This window comes from Moschus berezovskii, chromosome Y (genome assembly GCF_049115385.1).
Source record: "Moschus berezovskii isolate FMDL1 chromosome Y, NW_MosBer_1.0, whole genome shotgun sequence".
NCBI lineage: Eukaryota > Metazoa > Chordata > Mammalia > Artiodactyla > Moschidae > Moschus > Moschus berezovskii.
This window is the reverse complement of record NC_142489.1, coordinates 7050563-7056265: the sequence shown is the minus strand read 5'-3', so window position 1 is coordinate 7056265 and position 5703 is coordinate 7050563.

The window sequence follows — 5703 nt, the reverse complement described above, 5'->3', positions numbered from 1 at the left end:
TGAAAGAAAATGTAGAAGCAGTTGCTGATGGAAACAGTAGAGAAATTTTCCTACAGACCCATTTCACAGAATTTCCTCAGTGTGCGTGCCCCTGTGGGGTTGCACAGAATTTCCACCTGGTGAAACCAGCTGTGAGCCGTCCAGTCCCAGCTCTTCTGTTAGAGTTACTACGTTACATCCACATATGCTATGTGACCTGTGCCACTTACATCTTCTGTAATCTCATTTATCATCATGAAGGTGTTTTGGCTGCAAGGTCCTTCATTCATAGTGGGATTCCCCAACGATCATCATAACTCACAGCTCGGGGCTTCACACAGTCTCCTCTGATGTCCTGAAAGCATCTCACTGTAGAGGCTAGACCAGTGTCAGGGTTTCGATATTGAAATCGAAGCCTAAGGAAGCCCGGGCTTTTGGCTCATGGAAAGGTGAAGCGTTTTGTTGCCCCATACTTTTTCTTTTTTTCTTTTTTATAGTTTATTTATTTTAATTGCAGGCTAATTATTTTACAATATTCTGTTGGTTTTGCCATACATTGACATGAATCCTCCCCGGGTGTACATGTGTTCCCCATCTTGAACCCCCTCCCACCTCCCTCCCCATCCCATCCCTCTGGTTCATCCCAGTGCACCAACCCCGAGCATCCTGTATCATGCATCAAACCTGGACTGGCGATTCATTTCACATATGATAATATACATGTTTCAAGGCCATTCTCCCAAATCATCCCACCCTCACCCTCTCCCACAGAGTCCCAAAGACTGTTCTATACATCTGGGTCTCTTTTGCTGTCTCGTATACAGGGTTATCATTATCATCTTTCTAAATTCCATATATATGCGTTAGTATACTGTATTGGTGTTTTTCTTTCTGGCTTACTTCACTCTGTATAATAGGCTCCAGTTTCATCCACCTCATTAGAACAGATTCAAATGTATTCTTTTTAATGGCTGAGTAACACTTAATTGTGTATATGTACCAAAGCTTTCTTATCCATTCATCTGCAGATGGACATCTACCTAGATGCTTCCATGTCCTGGCTATTATAAACAGTGCTGCGATGAACTTTTTCAATGAATTTGTTTTCTAATTGAGTTGATGAGCAATGTTTGTTCCTTTCAGGTATACAGCAAAGTGATTCATTTATACTTTTGTTGTTGTTTCGTCACTAATTCGGTTCCCACCCTTTTGTGACCATATGGAGTATAGCTTCCCAGACTCCTCTGTCCTATGGGTTTTCCAGAAAAGAATACTGGATGGGATTTCCGTTTCCTACTCCAAGGATCTTCCCGACCCAGGGATAGAACCCGCCTCTGCTGTGTCTCCTGTATTGGCAGGCAGATTCCTGACCCCTGAGGCACCTGGAAAGCCTTCAGTCATAGGCATATATGTAGGTAAATGTATACCATTTAGATTCATCTTCTGAAAGTTATTACAAGACATTGAGTATAGTTCTCTGTACTCTCCATTAGGTCTTTGTCATTTATTTTATATATTTTAGTGTGTATGTGCTCATCTCAAACCCCTAATTTGCCCTTTGCCTGCTTCCCCTTTGGTAACCATTAATTTTTTCTTTGCTGAGAGTCTGTTTCTGTTTTATTAATGGCTCATTTACATTGTATTTTAAATCCCACATGAGAGTGATAAAATGATATTTCACTTTCCTTTGTGACTTACTTTACTAAGATCGTGTCTAGGTCCATCCATGTTGCTGCAAATGCCATATTTCACTGTTTTTTCATGGGTGGGCAATACTCCACTGTGTATGTATGAACTCCTCCCCCTACCAAAGTGTTAGCCTAGTGAGAAAAAGCTCAGTGATATATGTGGTGTGTTTCTACTCACCCAACTGATGTTCTCTGTTCTTATGGAGGACAGTTGTCTGTGAAAGAGAATGAATAAGGGGACAGATGACCGTTGACACGCCTCTGTTTCCAAGGATTATTTGAAAACAGCTTTTTAAAAAGATATCTGTGCCAATGGAACTTTTGAATTGAACGTCCCAGTGATGTGTTTTCATTTCGGATACCTGGTGTCCTCTGGGGCTTCACATGTTTCGATGACATTATCTATATTTTCATTTGGAATCCCCCTTCCATTGTTCAGTTCCTGATACTTCTGAAGTTCTTCTTGAGTGAAACTGTTTCCTTTGGCTGGATTTCATTGCACACAGGTCAGAAGAGGTGTGCATTAGAATCCTTCATAGGTTATAGAGTGCCACCTGGCTCGTAGCTGTAGTGATCGGTAAGTCTCACCAACACCGCTGCCCTCCATCATCACCTAAACCCTGCCCTCCAGACAGTTTTCGACAGAGGTGCCTGAGTGTACACACAGGTCTTCAGATGGGCCCGTGGAGGTAGAGTCCACACAGTTAACATGTTCCAGTTCTCGCAGCTGCTGGGTGAACTACAGATCATTCCGCTGTGAGCTTAAGCATGCCCCAGTGAGATGCAGTCTTTCGTGGCACATTGAAGAAGGTCATGGAGAGTCTGAGACTCAGAACTCCTCCCAACTCTAACTCTTCCTGTCCAATTTGTCCGCATCCTAGAAGCCCATCTGGGGTTTTCATGAATACTCATGAAATACATGGGAGAGGTGAATGATTTAGATTTTTCAGAAGCACACTGACCCCAATGAGACAGTGCAGCACCCTGTGTTCCTTGCCCATGTTTTTTTGCATGCCTTTTGTCTGCAAAAGATTTTAGTCAAAGAATAAGTTTAATCGTAGAAATGAGAACTTGGGAAAGCAAGGAAAACAGTCAACGGAGACCAAATGATCATGTATTTGTGAAGCAAAGACAAGAACCTCTATTTCTTTTCCAGGGCAATAGATAGTATTCTGGGTCATCCTATGAGCTGTCTTATAGACACTGAAACCCCCACCTGGTGAACCAGTTAACTACAGGATGACCAGACTGCAGCCGTGACATAAGCAGCCACGATTCTGAGAACTGACATCAAGGAGATGGAACAAATTGACCCTGGAACTGATCATTGACGGTGCGTGAAACAATCACGAGGACATGAGTCAGAGCACCGAACACCAATTTCAAAGTGACTGTTGGAGTTGACTGTGCTGTTTCTGCAAAGAGCCCCCTCCCTCTGTCTGACTCCCTGAGTGTCATATGTGGGGTGGGGCATTCAGCCTTTGGACAGAATCCACCCTCCTCCCCGTTGTCGGCATCTGAACGAAGGCAGAGTTTCCTTTCTATGAAGCTGGCCTCTTGTTTGGCTTGTTAAGGGTGGGCAGCAGGAACTCACTTTTGGAACTCACTGATACTACTGAGGAAAAACTCACTTTCACTCTGTCATCCTCAAAGACCAGACACAACACCCACTCATCTCCGATGAGGGTATAACATCAGAAAGGATCAAGGGACATGCCAGGGAACCCAGGGGATTGTCCAGATGACAGAATGACTGACATACCAGACCACACTGCCTCTGCAATCTCAATGTGACCCAGTGGTATTTGCAGAGCTTTGGGTTCAGGTTCAGGGAGTACTTTCATGACTGTGACAAAGAAGAAAGTGTTTGTGGTGGAGATGAATGCAGTCATGGCTGGGACCTGTGAGTTTGCTAAACTCAGATTCAAACTTTGGTTCTTTTTGGTGTCAGGACCTGGCAACTGCGTTAGGGGATACTTGGTGAGAAAGTCATGGAGCTTCCTGGAATGTTTCATTTGAAATCTGGGACAAGTGTATCACATTTTAAAAAGAGCCATTTGATAGAATGCCCAGTGGGTACATTTCCTCATTTTTCTAGCAGACATACTTTCTATATCCCTGACTCATGTCACATGAAGTCTGAATTCTACATGTGAATACACGTCTGTTGCAGTGTGTTGCATGTAAGGTTCTGTGCTTAGTCTCTCAGTCATGTCCAGCTGTTTGCGACCCCCATGGACTGTAGCCTACCAGGCTCCTCTGTCCATGGGTATTTTTGAGGCAAGAATAGTGGTGTGGGTTCCCATACCCTCCTCCAGTGGATCTTCCCAACCCAGGGATCAAACCCAGGTCTCCTGCACAGCAGGTGGGTTCTTTCCCATCTGAGCCACCAGTCAGGCCGTAATATAAGTGATGTGTGTACATCTGTACTTTCTGCAAAAATAATGACCATATAAACACATCAAGTTTATATTGGATAAGCTGCAATACCTACCGGCACCTTCAGTTATTTTTGTGATCTCTGTCCATCATTGTTTTCAAAATAAGTTACGAACATATTGTCTGGTACATGAATCAGTTGCAAAACATTTGTACCCACGTCTATAGCAGAAGGAAAAAAAAATCAAACCTCAGTATGATTAACTTCTTTTCATTTGAGCCTGATTTATTCTTCATGTGCTATCATCACCCTACCCTCAGATGGTGGACTCTTATTTCACTAGTGATACGCTTTAGAACCAGTTAAGACAGCTAGTGAACTCGAAAAGCTTTCTCCACACCTCCTTCTCCTGAAGAGAATTAAGACTTCCAGTCTTCTAGACTGAGCACTCTGTGAATGATAGCAAGGTTGCTTATTGCAACTGCAGTAGGTTTGAACCTCAACCATCTCACCCGAGCTCAAAAGAGCTGACTGTTAAATATTCAGGAGTTTTGAGACCCAGTTCGCCAGTACAGTCATGGTTAGAAAAGAACTTTAAAAATATGAATGAATCATATTTTAATTAAAGTTAGTACATCATGCAGAGTTATTTCTTAGTAGAAGAGCTAATAAAAGAGGTACAAATTAGTCTATTGCAAAACGTCAGACACATAAACTCTGAAATGATTGCAGATTAGTTTCTCTGTTTCCACAGTTGAAAATAAATGCATCAGACCAAGATCAGAGTGCTCTGTTGTACATTTTGTTCCATCATAATGAAACGTGGACATTTGATCATTGAATATTACAGTATTGATATTAATATTTGAGATTTATTTCCTGTTATTTTAATTACAGATAGAAATCTATGTTAATTCCCCTTTCAAATTATATATTAATATTCATATTTGAGAATTATTTCTCCTTATTTTAAGCTATAGAGATAGAAGTCTATGCTAAAGTCCCTTTCAAATTTTACATTTTAGTTTGAAATTTTCACTCTTATTTTATCTGTTGTCATTTTTGGGCTTTAAGTTAATTATGTTCTACTTACCAACTTGCTAATGAAGAACTTTTAATATTTAAAGAATTTCTTTACTTAAAGCAAAATTCATCATGTAGGTCAAGTAAAAGCAAAAACTGTGAAAGGGTCGTTATTACCCTATATAGGTTATTGCACTTCTCCATGCCCGAGGGACATGGGGAATCAATATTCTGGGGCTTTTTCTCAGAGACCATGAATGGCCACATTCTACCCTGGGACCTCATCCTGGTCTTTTGGGACAGAATTGATTGCTGAAAAATTAAATGTCTTTTCCAAGGTTGCATTCATCATGAGCACAGGAAATAGTTCACCAATCCACACATCTAGCTGTCTTGAGTAAAATGGAGACTATCAATCCGCACATGGTCCATGGTTTGGGGAAGACAACCCATCAGAGAAGCTGGAATACTCGCATTCTATGAGGTAAACGCCTCCTTCTTGTCTCTTTAGCTCTTCTGAGAAAAACTGGCATCTCCTGTCAGTCTTGAAACGCAATCAGACAAGACTTTCCTTCCTTGCCATTCACTCCTCAGGGCTTGACGATGCCCTTCCGTGAATAACGTTCACACACA